This window comes from Schistosoma mansoni, chromosome 1 (assembly GCF_000237925.1).
Source record: "Schistosoma mansoni strain Puerto Rico chromosome 1, complete genome".
Taxonomy (NCBI): domain Eukaryota; kingdom Metazoa; phylum Platyhelminthes; class Trematoda; order Strigeidida; family Schistosomatidae; genus Schistosoma; species Schistosoma mansoni.
In genome coordinates this window covers 58478669-58499716 of record NC_031495.1, presented here as the reverse complement: position 1 = coordinate 58499716, position 21048 = coordinate 58478669, and positions in this window count along the sequence as shown.

Genomic DNA, 21048 nt, shown 5'->3' with positions numbered 1-21048 from the left:
TATCAATGTGAACATCAACTCAGGAATGTGGGTACATTCAGCTGATGAGTCTTTTGGGAGACGAAACCCTTGTCCTAGATTCTAATGTCAGCCACTATTGACGTCGCTTAATATTAAAATGACGTTCTTAGTGATCTCAATTATCACTTTCTAGGGAAATAATTTAAATTTAACAAAGTATCATTGGGAAAAATAACTGATTGTAAAATTCATTCAAATAAATATGGTATATAGTTGAGATCCTGAGTCAATTGAAGCTAGACTATCATGGAAAACCTGAGGGCACTGGACGGCCATTTCGTCCTATTATGGGACTCCTCAGCAGTGCGCATCCACGATCACGCCTCGTGAGATTCGGACCCAGGACCTACCAGTCTCGCGCCATGAGGTATTTCCCGGAGTTTTAGTGAGAAGCAGTAACCAGTGGAGTTCAACTAGGTTTGTTGGGGGATATCAACCCACTGATGATATTGGTGAATGTTTGCTCAGTTTCGTGGATTGGTTGAAGTTAGACATTAACACTGTTGGATACCGGCTCAGTGGTCTATCGTTTAAGGACTCATGCTCGAGACTGATAGGTCCTGGGCTTGAATCTCGCGTAGTGGGACCGTGGATGCGCGCTGCTGAGGAGTCCCATAATAGGATGAAACGGCCGTCCAGTGGTTCCAGGTTTTCCAAGGTGGTCTAGCTTCAATTGACTCATGATCTCAAATCTATAAAATTACTAAAATCTCCACAAAACCCCTTCTGAAAATAATCATTTACCAATTTTGTTGATTGTTAATTTTGTTCATATAGAACATTCTTCCTCTGAACTTTCGGTCTGCTTTACAAGAATTATGCCATATACTGACTTATGGTACTTTCTACCAGTTATTATTACTATTGTTATCGTCATCATCATCATCATCATCATCAGAGAATATACTCTTCGTTAAATCTGAATAATATATATATTTTAAACATTCATTTGAATCAGTTATTCAATGCCATGTGATAATTTTGAAGTAGTTACATTTGTATTGTTAAAAAGTTTATTGGTGTTAAGTGGATTTTGAATACTTTTACTTATTTAATTACAAAACGTTATATATTTTTTTTGTTACAAATAATTCAACTGATAAAGATATTTTCAATGGGATTCCTTTTTTTTAATGATAAGTAAATAAGAATAGATTAAGTTGTTTGTTGAATATATTGACATTCTTAGTTTCTTTTTTGATTGTATCCAATGTATATTTTGATACTACTTATATGGTCATATACTGAGAGAACGTTTTACACTAAAAATGACTATTCTATATTGTTTATGATAAAAACAAGGATACAGTTTTAATATCTCAATAAGTATATAATGGTATTTTAGATGCTTATTTGGAAGTGCTGTGTTAATGATCAATCTCGGTTCATATTCTTTATAAATACGAAACATTTTTTCCAAAATATCAATATTTAAGACTGTTGAGAGTTGTCAACACCTCTGCAAGAAATCTTGTGAAAATACAAAAATATGCCGACAATGTATTGACCAATCAATGTGCCATGGAAATGTTAACAAAGAATGTATAAAACAATTTACAATTCGATTCTTATTTTTGACTAAACAAATAACAAGTTTCAAGAATCTCGGAGCTCCCTAAAATCCCATTAATAATAATTATATATATTCTGAAAATAATAATTACAGTATTCTTACCAGTTTACTGCAGTGGTCAGTTTGATATAAGTAGCAATAATAAATGTAGAGGATTGATATGTTATATTAGATTGTTTGGAATGTTCTAGTCAAAAATTTGTTAAGGTACTACATGTTTCACATGCATTACAACGATGCAAAGGGGCAGTCATAATCTATATATAGTCCATCCTTCAAAGAATATGATCATCTCTCCTCCTCTAGAATTTTAAAGTCGAATGGTTTTATAGATCAGGTTTTGTAAAAATCAAATAAAATTGAAAAGTGAATCGAAAATGATGGATAAAATTGTATAAAGGTTTGAATTAAATATCGATAGGATAAAGAAAGTCATGAACTTTGAAGTTAAATATTTTATATTTCATTGTAAGTGTCAATGTTTATTTCCAAACATTATTTATAGAATATAATGCTCTTGACAAAGTTAGCCCTCTTCATTTGACAATAGCCATTCAGATTTGACGAATATAGCTACAGTATCTTTTTGATTGGTTTCTCATCAGGATCATATACGATACAAATGTTTAACAGTCAAATAATAATGTTTTAAATAACAATGTTACAAACTGATGAAAAACATTTATGAATACAGATTATTTGAATTAATTACAAAATTAACAGACAAGACTTTCAATATAAAGCTCTGAATTTTTAAGAATGTTGAGTAAAGAAACATCACTTTCGAATGTTTCTTGGGCGAGACTATAATTTATGTGCGAGCCAATCAGAAGCGTTTGAGTGATTTTAAGGTCATGACTCCAATTTCAACAACTGATGCTCATGTACAGTCGGTTCACAGTGGATTTTAGAGAGGACGTGACAATTAGGCAGCTAAAATAAATGTGACTACTAAGGAGTTCCTTTATTTGTAATTGAGGTAATCAAATAACTTGTAGACCTTGTGAAGACTACTGTGATGTCGTCCTTCGATATAATATGTGTTGGACGAAGATGTTTGTTGTAATAGGAACCTTAATCACTCAATCCAGATTGAGATTAAGGGGGATTATAATAATTGCTACGAACTGTATAGTAAAAGCACCAGTAACATTGGCTGCAATATTCGCAGATGTTACTGAAGCTTCGGCTGTTCAGTTGAATGGTTATTGTAGGGATATATGTGTAATAAAAATGACAAACTTACACAAACGGAGTACACACAAACAATACTGAAGCTATGTGGTCGAGGCTGACAGAGGTTTTGCGACCTTATCATGGTTCCGGAAACCGACTATTATGGAAGCCATATGGATGAGTTCCTCTACCTTATGCATTATGATTTTAGAACCTTTGAACCACTTTTTAACTTTGACAAGTTTTCGGACCATGTAAAAGAAATGTATCCACTTTAATTTTTTGGTTTTTATAACGTATTTTACTCCATACTGACTGTTTACTGATCGGCTAATATTTCTCACAGTCATTTAAGATTCTTTTACAAGTCGTCCATAATTTATAGTCTCGCCGTTTCTTGTAACATCGCTACAACTATTAAACCTCTAAATTAAACAGTCAGTTCTGTTTATTTATTTATCTCAAATGCTTCATAGCGTAGATATATTTTCCAATTTATGATTTCAGTATTTTAGAAATTTACAATTAATTTATAATAAAATAATCTTTTTGGGTTAAGGGTTCACATAGTAAGTATTAAAATGCCATTTTATCTTTGCTTGGTTATTACACATTGTTCACATTTCCATACTTTATGTCATTTCACTTGGTATTGTTTGTTTGAATCTCCCCATTGATGTTTAGGAATGCAATTGACCAGTCACTTATTGACATATGTGCATACTCTGCGTATTGCTTCGATATAGCCTTAATTCACAAGCATTATAAGCAAAGATGGATAGTAGTTAGCAGTGGAAACGCGAGTCCCGGATTCTACTTCTAGACACTATCCATCTTTGTTTATGTCATTTCATTGAGCTGGAAATATACTGATTAACGATTTGTATTGTAAGTATAACATTTTGTGATATAGAAATTTTACTAGTTGCAATTATGAGTCAAGTGGAGGTAGACCACCACCATGGAAAACGTGGAAGCTCTTTCAATCGATTTTAAAAATAGTTTCTAGCATATTATTTTTTTGTGAATTTTAGTTTGTAAAATTGAGATATTTCTTCCATTTCATCAAGATTAAGTAAATTATGTGATTTCGTTTTTTTTTGAAGAAAGCAATTATATCACATTTTTCGCAATGTAAAAGTAGTATGTCTTAGCGAGTAATAAATGTTTGTTACATATTTGCTTTTTATTCTGTTCAATCATACAGATATTAATTACAAGAATCACATTCAAATTTATTCAGTTATCATTTTTGAAATTGAGCCATAGTAATTTTTGAATATCTCAGTCTATAAATATCTCAAATTAAAACAAATCTTTTCTTATCTGATCGTTATAATCTGTGTCGACAATTGTTATATCTTGTACCCACCTATTAGAGAGCAGTGAATTATCAGTCGGACCAATGACACACAAAACCCGTGGGAGCAGTCTAGAGCACATATCGGTCCTGATACCTGCTTATCCCAGCTAGTTAAGTCCAGAAAACCAATAGCAGCCTCATTTATTTCAACCATACTGAGTTTATATACCATACATACAGACCACATTGTACCATAAAATAGGAAATAAAACTTGAACAAGATTTGGTCAAATGTAGCCGTGAATGTGAGGAATAGTAATTAATAGACTGAGGATAACTCAAGGACGGCAAATCGTCTAACAATAGTTTATGGGTCAAAATAAAGCTCATAATAAAGGAAATATGAATATGAGTAGTTAAGTTACCTAACAATTAGACAATTGGAAATATACATATATTGATCCATAAATAGTTCTCAAAAGTTACCACCCATAATTTTCTTCAGGATATAACACTGATATGAAAGAATAAATTAGATTCAATGCTAAAATAATTGGTTATTGTCAAAATTTATATTTATTTATATTATTTTACTCATTTAAATATCCCCATCATACTAAAAGACTAATATTTGAATGAAGAATATTCTTTTCGATAAATTCTTTTGATCGAATTGTAAATTGCACTATCATACCTCTGTCACCCTATCTGATCCATATTTATTCTGATCACAGATCTTAAATTTTCACTTAACATATACACAGATTCAAGGTAACATTTTATGTGAGTCTTGTCGACAATAACAATTTTGTTCTATCTCAAAGGATTTTGTGGAGATTTTAGTAATTTTATATAGTTCAAATCATTAGTCAATTGAAGTTAGACCACCATGGAAAACCTGGAAGCACTGGATGGCCGTTTCGTTCTATTGTGGTTTGGCAATCTTAAATTTACATGCTTTAAACGATACTTTGCCTTCAACCTGGCCATTTTTCGGATTATTAATTTCCATATATATATATAATTGTAGAACCTGAAGAGAGAATTCATCGAAGAGAATATTCTTCATTTAAATCTTATTTTACATTCAGAAAGAATATTAGTGATGATGAAAAATACTTACTGTATGATTTATAGTTTCAAAAATAAAATAAGGTCAGTAAATAATAATAATGAAATTTTTAAAAAAAAAGAAAAATACAATTAACAAGTATATAAAAAGAAAGTATCTTTTTTTCTCCCACTTTGCTCAGCTATTCTCCATCCCAATGGGCAGTTGATTTGGGGGGGGGTGTTTATATCTTACACAAGTGTGAGAAAAGTATCTATGTAAGAAAGTAGTATGATTAGATTTAGGTCAATATATATATTATATATTCTATTAAATTATATAATAATGATAAACATATGAGAAATAAATTTTAATTAGAAAGAAAAATAATAATAACAATGATCAAACACTTAGTTAATAGATTAGATTATAATGTATAATGTTGTATATTATTTACTGTATAGGCTAACTAATAATTACTATGCATATGCTTTTAAACTCTTCTATTCATTATTATATATATGTATATGTACTTTTCTGAATGTTTAGGTTCAATGTTAATCTAATGGTCAGTCACTTTAATTGAATTAATATTATTAAATGAATACTGTCTTAACATCTGCATATATAGAATTATTATTTAATTAATTCGTATTAAGATAAGAAAAATAAGTAGTCTATATATTTCAAATAAAATATTATGAAGCAAGAAATGAGGATTTAGATATTCTATTCTATGGTGTACATCTTACATTTCTTTCATTTTCAATGCAGTTTACATTAAATACATTAATTGCAATGTATTTTTAGTATGTTTTGTAAGTTTATGAAAATCTGTCACAAAATACAAGTTATTATTGCAAGTTTCGATCTTAGTAATGTTTTATACAATTGCTCATCGGTTAACCTTAACACTGCTGAGGAGTCCCATACTTGGACGAAACGGCCATACAGTGCTTCCAGGTTTTCTTTGGTGGTCTAGCTTCAATTGACTCATGCTTTAAACGATGAAAACATAGACTATTTTGTACGTATGGTTGTCTCTATGTTCATTTGTCTGTTTGCCTATTCATATGTCCGAATATACACTGAGCATATCCACCATCCGTCCTAAATATAATTGGAAGACGATATCCTATTATGGCTTTATAAGTATGAGCATGTTAGATTTTCTAACATTTGTTTCCCCTACTTATCTAATTCACGTGTTAATTTCAGGTTGCTTATAGGATACGTCGAAAGTTAGTATATTTTCTTCGTTTATGGCTCCTTTAATAGCAGACACATTGAATATTCATGGAGTGAAAAATGAACACTGTACTAAAAATAAATATGCTCTGTTTTTGCTTTACTCATTGATATCAACTAGATTTTTATATTTGAATACAAAATACTGTACACTTCTTAGGCAGTTTTAAAAAGTCACAAAATTGTTCCATCAGCCTAAGGTTTCGATCCTAAATTGCTTCATGAACATTTGGATAAAGTATTAATTTGTCTCAGTATCTCCGTTAGACTACCTATCAGTGACTATGTTGGATATGAAAGATATCATCCGTTTATTTGGATGTTATTTTAGAAAAAACGTATTTTGTAACAAAGAGTTAAATTACTTTATTGTGATTATCATGTCTCTTCATATTATTCCTTACAAGACTAATAATTAACCGAATGTTATACGACAACCGTGAAATAACCTTTAGATATATCGTTACCTAATCATTTTTACTTTGGTTTTAAAGCAGACTAATTTTGAAACATTTTTGGAACCAGAGCTGACAAAATTGCAGTACCAAAAATAATTCCATTTGATAGTGTTGTGTAGCATATTCATATTTATAAAACTATTAAATTCTTCTAGGACCCTGATTTTATTGGTTCCCATTAGGGGAGCGAATTAGGAATATTTATAAGCATATATAATTGGGGGGAAATGAGCAATTTACTAGGTTTGATATATAGTTATTTGATGGAGCATGTTGCAAAACGTTTGATTAACGAAATAAAATGTTTCATCGCACATATTAATCAGTCTACATACATAAAGGAGTAATTTCAATTATATCTCATTTTCCAAATGAATAGGCTTGGAAAATCAAGTGTTTAAACTTGGTAGCTGAAGCTACCACTATACCAACAACTAGTTTAAAAAAGATAACTAAATGATAAGAATTTTACAAAAAATCAATCCATTTTAAATGGTTTCTATGTAACGAAATGTATTAATTGAAGGTAACCTCATTTAGAAAGAAAACACTTTACATGAACAGTGATTTTAAAAGTGATAAGGTTACTGACATCCTAAAAAAGAAAGAAATTTGATTCTCTAAAAACCATGCCGAAGCTAAGTGAACACTGTTCTACAGCCGATCAGTTTTCATGAATAACCTTAAGGATAAATTATCTTCTCTGAATAACTAGGTAAACCTGCTCATACGATACCAGATATTTAGGTCATTCGATACTTACGTTATCCAGAAGAATTTAGGAACATTACCTGTTTTGGCGAAAAGAAGCGCAAACGGGTCAATTATTGAACACCTTGTGAAAACAGTTCATTGAATCAAGGCGAATTCTGCGTTCATAGTCATCTACATGGTAAGCGGAAGGCTGCCAAAGGCAATTTTATATTGGATCTTAACATTACCGAAGCAAGAGCTATGCATCTGAAGAAACCAGAATTATGTGTCCATAAGAAATTGATGCAGCTTTTTCCTCTGCCAAGGTCTTAATATCTCAATTTTCTTTCTTCGTACTTTCCTCTCTTCATATCCATTTCCTTTCCCTTCTATCTTCTCAATAAACCTTTTGCTCGAAACTGGTTTATTTCTACCTCTATGTTCTTTTTGATTACATTCATTACATTACATTCAACACTTCATCTTATTGTTCTAATGCATCCTTTCCCAATTATAATTTCACTATCTATCTTAATGATGAATATTTGGGCCGTTAACAATAAAACTATTATTAGTTGCCTTGATAATTAAAATAACGTTTTAACACCTTTGTTCATTCTACCTCACTGTTAACATGTTTAACAGAATTTTATTATACCTATTATTGTTATTATTATCATTTAAAAATATAGGTATGTATATTTGAGATTGTACAGCTTTGAAAGTGAATTCCCTATGAAGGGAACTCTTCACTGAACTAATCTTTCTTACTTTAACCCCTTTTATTTTGAATCCAATTGAAGCTAATTAAAATTTAATTTAAATAAAAAAAATAAAATAAAGTTTATTTTCCAACCAATTTCGTCCTTTAAACTATAATAACAACCTAATTTTGAAATACTTTACGATCATTTATAACATAATTCATCTAATTGTATCATTTTATTTTAGATCTAACAAAATAACTTTAGAGTTTCTTTTTGAAATCTATTTTCCAATGAATGATCAATTTAGGTTGATCCGATTTTGGGATATAAATATGGTTGTATATTTATAACTGAAATGAAGTTTTATATGGGAATGAATATACGAATTTGTTATAAGTATTATATAGTCATTTGTAATAACGAGTAATTGACTAATCACTCTACTATTATGTGTAATGGAAATAATTTTCATCTTATATATGAGTAGTATTTACAATTCATTAGTTTCAAAATGATGATCAAGTTTAAAGTTACCCTCTACTAATGAATGTCAACTAGCACGAAACCCTAAAATGTAAAGTGTAGTTTTACCGAATAATTCCTACCTCTTTGTTATATCGACTGAATGAAAGCGTTCTTGCTCAGTTGATATATATGACGTTATGAGACTGCCAATTAGAGTGGAGTGAATTATCGATCAGAGCAATGATACACAAAAAACCGTATGAGCAGTCTTGAGTACTTATCAGTCCTGCTATCTGTCTAGCCTGGCCAGTTAAGTCCAGAACACCAATAACACCCTCTGAAATATGAATCATTATTCCCAAACATACTGGGTTTATATACCAAACAAACAGACCACATCGTACCATAGAATATAAAATAACATTTGTACAAGATTTGGCCAAATGTGTCTGTGAATGTGAGGAACAGTATTTAATGGACTAGGAATAACTCAAGAATGGTAAATCGTATAATAATAGTTCATATGTCAAAATGAAACTTATGATAAGAGGAACACGAATACGAATAGTTTAGTTACTTAACAATTATACAATAGGAAATGTAAATACCACATTGGTCCATAAATAGTCCTCAGATTTAACCATTCATAATTCTCCACGGGATATCGCACTCTTGACATGATGAATACTACTTAAATCTAATATTGTCTTAAGGTAAAAGAAGTATTGAGAAAAGACATTTCTTGATAGACTTCTGTTTTGTTTATCCAAAATAAAAATGAATAGTAACATATTGGATAATGAGTACTATTGCGGTGTGTGCTACTGATGTCAACAGTTATAAGTAATATGTATCATCAAACGAATGTGAAATGTCTGTAGGCAGGAGGTTAAGAAGATCGAAGAAAAGAGAATGAGAACAGAGAACGATTGGTATGGTAAAGAAGGATCTATGAAGTTTGAGACTATCGAATTACATTTTGCAAATTAAAGAATTTATTGTATGGTACTCATTTCTGATTAAGATATTCTGTAATTTTGTATTCTAATACATTCGGTTGTCCCCATTGATGTTCTCGTTCACTACACTTAGACTGATCATAGGAAACAGATAAAAAAAGACTATGTACTGTTTACTGGTTAGTTGTTAGAATATAGAAAGATATTTTCAATGCATAATTTAACGTTTAAGTCTTATAAAATTTAATTAAACGATTTATACTAGTCGAGATATAATAATTACTGGATAAATTCAATTTGCTAACTTCTTATCAAGAACACTTGGAGAATGTTTAGTAAAGTCTTACTTATTTAGCTTAACAATTCTTTCGCTTTCACTTATTAGTAGTCATATTCTACAGAAAGTGTTGGCATGGAAATAATTTTTTGCTTTATTGTCTTGATGTCGTGTTTCTCTTTGAACCAAAAATGTGAAATTTAATATTCAGAATAATACCATATGGTTTTCTCAGATTTCGAAATTCATACACACACACACATACTCAATACTCTTCATAAGATTTTGCGATTCCAGACATTTAAATGTCTATCAGCTTTTACAACACATTGGTAGACAAGTGTGGAGAGGCTTAGTTAGAAAGAATTTTAAAAAAATAATCACTACTGTGGAGATAAGGAATTTTTTAATCATGTATATGGCTTTCATAAAGAAGTAAATATTAAATCGTCAACAAATTTTCGATTTAATGAATATTAATTAAGCTTAAAAATCAGGCCGTAATGTTTTAAGATAGTGAGTAACTTATGGCATAAAATTTGTCTTACTAATAACTGATCACTTAGTAGTAACCAATTTTCTATTTATCTAGTCTTTTAGTGCTGATCAAAACCTAATCTTAAGTGAACTGATATTCCCCATAGAAATCAAGTCCTTGTCACCCAACTTTATGAGGTATCTCGACGCTGAGCGATTCCAGCCACAACTGACCTCCTGTGGGATTGAGACATTAACGATTGATTGATCATTAAGTGTAAAACTCCAACTACCTATAATCATGTGTTTTTTAAGATTTTATCCGTGTTTATTTCGCATCAAATATCCTTCACATAACTGTGTGAATTCTCATTCGATTATAAACTATTCCGTGATCTAATATCCAACCACTTGAAACATTACTTATTTATGTTTTGTTAGAGGTCATTAATCGGTCACACGAATCTTATCATTCCAACCAATCGAATGACATCAATGCAATTCATGTGGAACATTATTTTGTTATAAGACGATTCATGGAGAACGAGATTATTTTTATAGTGAACAAAACATAAGTTGATAGCAATTTTCGGTTATGAACTAACGTAACACAAACGAACTCTATTTCGATTCAGAAACACTCTTATCTCTTTATCTACCATTGAAGTTAGAACTAAATAGTGTTGTGATTTTATTGTACTCATTTAATAATACGTAAATTTTTATCGGTTCGGTTATAAGCAAAATGTAAACTTCTATTTTTAGGAAGTGGATATGCAGTTTTAATACACTTTTAACTAATTGATCAAATGATATAATTGTACTCTCAGTAGTTATAATTATTATTACCACGTTAGTTTTTCATCATTTAAAATGAACAACTGTTAACAAATTGATAGGGTAAACATAGTTTTAGATAAATGAGTTCAGACAACCCGACTAGAAGATCTATTGTTTATCAATGATTCGTATTTTCAATGAATAAACTAGTTAAATTCATAATAATGAAACGCTTCTATATTTACTTGCATCTCAATAGTCGTTCCAGTTAACGTAATTAAAACCAGGTGGCTGATGACCATGCAAGAACGGTAAAAAATCTATCTTAACTGAATTAGTCTTTTTTGAACCAAACAAATTTATGACATATAATACCCATGATTGTGGTTAGAGTTGCTTTCACTACAAAAACCTGTAAAAGTCACTAGGTGCATTAGTTTGTAACTAATGAAGTGTAAAGCAAATGCTGGGAATTTTCGTGAAGTTGTAAATGGAATCGATTTATGGATATGGCTATTTAGTTATTTAAGGGTTAACTAAAAGATTTTTTAGTTGACAACTCGGACTAAAATTCCTTAAACAACTATTGAAAACGAGGAAACATTGAAAAGCTGTTTCGTTCTGGCAAAAGACTCCACAAAACTACTCATCAGCAATCCCAGCACAGAAAACCGAGCTCTAAACTTTCGGTTTTACACGCAAACTCTCAACCCCCTAACCACTGAACCGGTATTCACTGGTTTAGTGATATTACGAGTTAACTAAGTTTAAGCGTTTAAACACTGGATATCAGCGCAAGAGTTATAAGGTTAGGATTTCGCTCACGGAACCGATAGTCTCGAGCTTGATTCTTTATGCTGAGGTCGTAGACTTTCATTTTTGAGGAGTTTCATACTAAAACGAAGCTCCTTTCCAATGTTTTTTGGTTTTCAATGATTATTTGAGAATTTCTCGTCCAGAATGCTTGTAATAACTTAAGTATCTCCAAAAGCTTCATATAGTAATCAAAAATCTTTATCTCTTTAGACATTGCACTTATTACTGTTTTAATGTCCTCTTCCTCATCGATTTAAAATAGTACGTTTTTGTACAGTTTTTAAGGGGATTAATTTATATATTGTTTTATGCTTAGTTGTACCTACTAAATTGAGAACCTGAATTTTGACAATGTCCTTTGATTCAATACACTGTAAACTTGTTAGCTTTACAAATTTTATGACAGCTTAATTGAAACATGTTTAAATCGAATATACTTTGTTTTGAGATAGAACAATTCTGAAATTTTGTTTTTCAACTTTGGCTGAGCATTTTGGTTATATACAAACCAGAATAATTCGTCCTTTGATACTTATGTGTTATAAAAATGCTTTCCATAAGTGTTTGTTCTATAATAAAGATTGCTTTTGAATTAAAACAATGTTTATGAGTACTAATGACGCAATTCGTGTAAATACGCACATTTCATCAATAGTTTTAATGAAACCAATGTATACAATACTTAGTGACCAATCATAGTCCAATATAATTGACCAATCAGGTTCAAGAAAGATTAACCAATCAGAATTCCATAAAATCATTACTTTAAAACTAATTCTTTTTATTCAATTAATTGAAATCATAAAATAGTTTAGTCTAAGATGTATTAAATTTGTTAAGAATTACTTAATAAAGAAAGATATATCTTTATCATCCAGTGGATTGCATAATCTACATGTTTTTGTCAATTCATTAAGAAGTTTGAAACTTATATTTCAGAGTTGTTTATTATTGTAAAAACTGAGAATAATTGAACTTCATTTCATTTGTAATACTTCAAAACACCTTGTGATCTAAGACAACATTTTTATATACAGATCCTTAATGTTTAATAAGTGTCTTGGTGGATTTTTTACATAACAAAACGAATAACTGGTCAGTCAGAATGAAATCAAACAAGACCAAATGATTGGAATACATTATATTACAAACGTTGTTTAATTAGCTATGTAAACTGTTTAAATCTTCACGTTCAAATGTTGCATGTTTTAATAAATTTTCATACAAGTTTACACATAGTCTTAGGATAATTTTGATGATATGTGCATTATTTTCGTCCAAAATAACTGATTACATGCTTAATAGGATGCAAGTATCCAATTGATATTTGTTATCCACCTGGATATATATATAGTTGAAGATATGTGGAACCAGATTTGGATATTATACTACATTCTATGGATAACCAGTATGTATTTGTGCATTGTAAGTTTCTCGTAAACTAAAAATTACTACTTTTTTATAATGTATCTTAAACGTTTATTAAAAACATAGTTTACGTATTACTATTCTTTTAAACTATTGTTTACCTATGAGCACAACTATTCATGATCCATATATGTGAGATCTGATCTTTGCAACAATTTTATAACATAAAGATAGTATCACTTTCTCAAACATTAAAAAAATTATTATTCAGCACACTGAACTACTTTATTCTGTACTACATTTAAACCTCAATTATTTAAGTAACAAGAAATCACTGGATATTCGAGATGTCTTACCTTAAGACACTGATATTCTCAAGTAAGGATTCTGTAAAACACTTTTCCTGAACAAATGACACAATGAATGGGATGATAAAGCGTTTTAAAATGTTTAGAAACCATAAAACGGAATATAATCCAAATCAAAGTTTTTTATATTAGTGTTAAACAGTTATTAACTCAAAACGGAGTGTTCATTATATGAGCTGCTCAATAAAATTCTGATTAAAAAGTCCGTGTATGCTCACATTTCATTTAACCGTAGTTTAAATAAATGCTCAGTGTTAGTTAAAACATTAAAGCTTCAGTTACTCCACTAATACTCCAATTGTTGTACAGTAAATAAAATAGTGTCAGTTTCATCAAATAAATTAAGCGCAAAACATGATTTGTTTCTCTAACTATGTAGTATAACCTATACTAGGATGAAACGACTATCCAGTGCTTCCAGGTTTTCAATGGTGATCTAGCATTCATCGATTCATGATCTTAATTAACAACCTAACAATATCCACAACCCCACACTGATATACAGTAAGATGTTTTCTAAATATAAAATGGTGTATAGAGACCGAATGAACTATGCAGTAATAAAGACGTGTATCCATTTTTTTTATAATTTTGATCTTCACGAAGTAATGTGAAACAAATGATCAAGCGTATAATCAAGATATCTAGAAATTAATTCGATTACGGTAACTAAAGTATTATAACCCGTATTATCGAGTTGGTCAAAATTGTTAATTATAGACAATACTTCAGCGTAGTCTTCGTACCAGAAGTAGTGTTTTAAAACATTTCATATAGAATCTTCAGAACTGGTTATTAGTACCACCTACATGAAGTGAATTTTCTGTAACGATTTACCTCCATGATCACAAATGAAAAAATATTAATGAACTTATTTTTAATTTAACTAAAAGCTGTTTTGATCCTGTTTTACATTGAGATGTTAAATTGAAATTTCAAAACTGCTAGAAATGAAAAACTAGCGAAAACTTCTTAGCTACTGTTTATTAGTTCTAACATAATAAAAGAGGAACCATTTGCAGCTAACATAAATTTAACTCAAGACGTTTTTTAACCAGCAAGTTAAAAAACGTAGGTTACTAATTATTGGCATTTAAATTAGGCGAGGAAAAACCAGCAATTTCTATAATAGTTTTATTTGTCATTTAAACGTTATTGATTATTTATTTCGACTGCTACCGACCTTGTTTGAATCCTTTAAGGTTGATCACTAATAATACCGAGGGCGTAACTGACAATATCCGTTTATTTTTATCGACGAAAGATTTTTCAAGTGAGCTAAAATTTTACTACATTGCAAAAACTAGTTGTTATCTTGACTGAGTGGCTAAGTGGATAACGCGATGGCGTTTGAAGCAAACTGTACTGGTTTCCAGTCCTGGAGTAGACATCAACTCTGAGATGAGAATACATCCAGCTGACAAGTCCAAAATAGGACAAAACGCGCGTTCTCAGTTCCATTGCTAATCACCCTCCCTCTCTGATTATAATGCAAGTGATATTTCGTTTGTCGTCGGATAAAATAACGTTACAATAATAAAAAAAATATGAAGCATCCAATAGATTTTAGAATATTTTTAGTAACTGGTGTTCATTTTGTACTTTTATCATTTTCAAGCTTTCATTAAAATTATGTTAGTCCTAAACCGACCATTTAAAGATTCTGCATATCACTTTTTCTATTGAATGAATAGTAACAACTCACATGGCAGCAATTTACTCCACCTATACAAACACATAAACATGTTTGTTGACATATCGCAATTTGGTATTTGTCTTTAAAAATATATTTGAGGAAATAAATTTCTGATCTAGATTGTTTACTCTTTTATGCTGCAATTATTAATATTTTAAGATAACTTCAGTAGAGAAAAAACTATAACTTAGGAATTTTTCAAAAATTACTTTATGAAAATATATGTACAGTATTCGGTTAACAGATGGCCCAAGAACAATTACCAGTTACTATACTGTCTGAAGTATGTATCATAACTCTAATGTGACATTTTTTGGTATTTAATTCACTGAATATAATTTTGTAAGTATGGCAAGTTAATGGTTTAGGCTCAAGTCTATTCACAATGACCCTATTTTATGCATTAAATAATTATAGAAAAAAGTTCGAAATCAAGAATTTAACTCATAACGATAATGTTAGGGGTGTACAGGATGAAAAGTACGTTAAACGATGAGTAATCATTATGATGGTAGTTATTTGTACACACTTGCCTTAAGCATAACGATCGTCGTCTGAAAATAAATCCACTTCGGTAACTAAGATTCCTTTAAATAATAAAAAATCTTGCATGAATAAATTAATTATATTCGTAATATCCCAATGAGTATAAAAATTAGATTTTCTAACGTTTTGTGACTCAGTGTATGCCGCTTCTTCAGAGAATATATGTTCTTCACACATGTTTATCATAAGCGTTGCATCAACAAGATATGTCAGCTACTGAATTACTTAACATAACGGTAAATTATTCTTTCCACTTACCAGAACGATACAGAAGTATTTAGAGGGTAACATGGTGAGTGGTTATAGTTCAGACCTCAAACCGATTCTCCGCGTAGTAAACTAAAAGTTACTCCAGCTTCAAAACAAAGACTCTAGAAATTCTGTTAATTGTAAATAACATTTAAACAAGATGTATTATGAATAAATGGATAAAAGCAGTTTTTGTAATCATTGTATTGTCATAATAATATGGTATACGCTACTTATGATGACAAATATAAGTAGTGTGTAGCGGGAAATGGAAGTGAAATGCATACAAGAGAAAGATATAAAGAAAGGGAACAGGAGGGAAAATAGAGAGCATTCAGAATAACAAACAGAATTGAAAGAATAACGAAGTATGTTAAGGGCAACTCAAGAAAAATGTATAAATAACGCATTCAATATACGGTTTTCATATTTAACAAAAGCACTGTATGATGTAACGTAAAACAGTAAGTTGGTCTATCTTACCTGAGATTTTTACGCTACAAAAAATCACTGGTTCAACCAAGATATATATGGTAAGCCTTTTTAAATCTTAAAACAACTGGTTAGATAAAAAAAGGAAAGTAGGTGAACATGTCAACATTATACAACACGCCGGTAATATTTTTTTTCGATTCAAATATTCCGTCGAGTTATTCTGGATAATATGGTGGCTTTACAAACCAACTTACTCTATTAAATCTTAAATGTTAGTTTAGGTCTGAACAATACCACTTTTTCTAGCCAATGCCCTTAAGCTTTTTGTTACCGTCACATAAATATGATTGATAGTTTTAGGATTTTGTTAACGTAATCAGATACGTAATGGTTGATGTATAGTGTTTACCATGAAGTTTCTTTGCTAATGACTGACCAACTTTCGTAGTTGGATATCTAAAAAAGTGTTTTTAGTAAAAAGGTCCGCTTGATTGATCACGCTGTAGATGTTTAGTTTATTTCAGTTCTCGTTTTCGTTTTCGTCTCGTTCATTACTTATGAGTTGAGGAAAACGGTATTATTTCAATAAAAAAATAATTTCCATTTAAAACGTACCTCTAAATTTTGTAACAAAAACATTTTAACTATGTTACTATATCCACATTCAGATCTGCTGCTAACTTATTAATTTTACATGGCTTTTTATTCGTAAACACATAATTTATTATTATTATTTACACTACATAATTTAGTATTGTAATGTTTCGATTACGTCATGTTTTTTCATAAATGATGTGTCCTCATGGAATTATTATTTAAATTACAGTTAAATTCACGAGTCGATTTAGGCTAGACCACCATTAAAAACATAGAAGCACTGGACGGCCTTTACGTCGCAGCTTGGGACTTCTTAGCGGTGCGCGTCCATAATCCACACACGATACTCGAACGCAAGACCATCGGTTTCGCTCATGAATGCTTGATATCTGGACCACTGACCTGGCAATATATATATATATTTAAATATATATAATTTCCAAATAGTTTAAAGATCCATCAGTCAAAATAACTAGGGTTTAAATTATCAGAGCAACAATTTTAATTTTGATCTGTTTATCTGATTCTCTTAGCACCCATTTCTATCAATTACTTATTAGTAATTTTATAAATAACATTTAACATTTATTTCCAATTGTTTGATTTCAAACTTAATTTGCATTTCTACCCTTATACAATTTTGCATCTGTTGAGCTAATTACTGATTATAATCTTTGGAAATGTTGTTGAGTTGAATATTTAGCTTAATTGAAGCTTTAATGCGCTAATATATTCCTATTCATATTATTCGTAAGTTGAGATATTTGTACATTTAACACGCACACATTTCTGTTTTGGATAGTTTTTTTATTTATCATGAATTTAGTTTTAAGATAATAGAAATTTACTACTTTGAAACCAAACATTGAAATAATACATTAATTAAGCATCATCAGCTATGATAGCAACAACCCGAGAGCTCACAAAATCACCTGCGTACAAACCTTGTTCAAGAGGGTTAGGACACACTGCAACACACAGCACAAAAAAATGAAGAAGAATACTTGAAAACCATCTTTCAAAAAATGGCTACCCAATCAACTTTATCAAAAAATACCCGCCGCACCCATCATCAGAAACAAAGTCAAGTACAGAAATCAACATAAGGATCACCTTTCCATACATAAAAGATATATCGGAAACGACAACGAGACTGCTGAAAACCTTCAGAATAGGTGTTGCTCACAAACCAACCAAATCCCTCCATTCAATTTTATGCAAACCAAAGGATGGAATGACAAAAGAAGACAAACCAAACATCATCTACCAAATAAATTGTGCCAACTGCTACAAACACTACATCGGATAAAGCGGATGTCCTCTTCATCTTCGCCTGCATGAACATCAATTAGCAGTTAAACGCCATAACATGTCTTCACTCATATCAATGCACGTGGACAACTGCGGACGCACATTCGACTGGAAAAATGTGAAAATTTTGGATAGAGGCAATTACAAAAAACCCAGGAGAATTTTTAGAAGCTTGGCACTCAGGTCAATCAGCAATAAACAAGCACATTAAAATTAATCCAATTTTATCAACCGATCAGGAAAATTATGCAGAAACATAGGAACAAAAATCAAACCAATGGGAGATACAACCAAAACATAGAAGTAAACAATGACAGATTTAAGGTCAAGAAGAACCAATCGACATCGAGGTGTACAGGACAAGCTGTGAACCACATGTGGAGAAATTCGAACACTCCACTTCGACCCGAAGTTTGTGCTGATGATGTCGTTCATAAGGACGATGAAAGTTCCACGACCAAACAATCCATCTCAGAGAACATAACTCCATCAAAAACATTATTTAAGCAGAAAAGAGTATGTATACCAAATTTTTATTCAGACTTGAACTTGAGAATAATAATGATGTCCATTCTGACAATAATACGTTTGATTGTTTTTAAAATATCAGTTATTTGAGTGAATCTTAGTAAATAAAAAATCGATGATACTTTGTGGTGTGCTTTACTTAAATAAGTTGTATATAACGGTGGTCGGGCTTTGAATGTACTTCAGTAGAAGATGGATAATGAAAGAACGGAAACGAAACGCAGTCGCTATGAAAATGCATGTTCAATAATAAGCGGAGACAGTGGACCGATACTTGCAGAAGGAACGGTCAAGATTGAGACAATTGATTGATAGTTTGCAAACTAACTGTTTACTGTATGATTGTCAGATTTTACTGAGATATTCTGTAATTTTGTGTCTAAATGTATTTGATTTTCCCCTCTGGTGTTCTCATTCACTAAACTATCGTTATTGTTTCAGTATAATGATTTTCGAAAATTATCAAATTAATTCTATGATATTTCATTATAGTTACTTTTCTTTATATCATTGTTTCAGAAATTAACTTATTTATTTATTTATTTGAACACATAAATATTGGTACAAAGGGGCACCAGATATAAATGCGCCACACAAATCTCATTTGATTCGTGTGAGAACTGTGATACTGCCCGGGTGCCCAAACCGAATCAGGTGGTTTTCTTAAGGGGCTACACCCGGAGTCTTTGACCTAAAGATCTGATTCACAAGGCAGTGTAGCATCATAAAGTGATACAGTCAAATGATAGCCGGTGACCAACGATCGATTCTTACGCCATTTGTTCTCTCAGGATACTGGAGCCCATGTGCACCATTGATTTGGGATTATGGTTTCCCAACTCTCCTAGGTGGACCCTCCGTGTCGACCAACCCGGTTAAGGCAGCGGAAATTCGGTTTTCGTTCTCTTAATTTCGTAAACAACACCGCATCTCACCACGTAAGGCAGTGAGTAGGGCTTCCTTGGTAGTGGTTGTATGCAGGTGGCCATGTGGAAGCATTTCGAGAGGGAGAGCGAACTCTCCCCACTCTCCGCCGTACCAGGGCATTTGAAGACCCATTCTGATAATAATATTTTTGATGTTTTTAAAATATCAGTTATTTGATTGAATCCAGGTAAAGTAAATGTTGATTATACTATCATTTTTATTTCCAGTATAATGATTTACGCAAATTATCAAATTAATTCTATGATATCTCATTATAGTTACTTTTGTTTATATCATTGTTCCAGTAATTAACTAACATTAATCAAATCATTTGATCTTATTTACTCAAATTATTTTTTTATTTTTTGTTTTTTGATTTCATCCTTGATAAATTATCATTCAATTTCTTAGATAAAGAAAGATAAATGATCTTTATACTAACAATTATAATGTTATTCTACATCAAATGAGATGTTCTACTTCAAATAAAAATCTTTGAATGAATAAAAAAATAAATTATAATGTAATGAATAATTTTCTTTGATTATATAATTCTATTGGACAATAAATTTATACGAATATTTGTTAAGTTTAGAATGAATAGCTTGACAAAAATTAGGCGCCGAGTATAAAGACGTTATTGAGATGTTGAAGAAGATTTGAAGCTCAGGTTCATGATTTTGATGAAGTTTTTCTGTCTGAGCTGGATGACTCGCAACCCGTCCAACATTTACGTCGTTCGACACTTCATGTGTTTTTTGGGTATGTTCTGCTCGTGAACTCCTTATTATCGATTATGCCCCTCAATATCTGTTTCTGCTAATTGTCCTTTTTTTTTTTATTCTTTTTTTTTTTTTTTTTTTTTTTTTTTTTTTTTTTTTTTTGAATTTCTTTATTTTTTTTTTCTTTTTTTTTTTTTTTTTTTTACCTCGAGTTTTTAATTTTTTTTTTTTTGTTTTTCTTTGCTTTATTTTTATTTTTTTTTTTTTTTTTTATTTCTTTTTTTTTTTTTTTTTTTT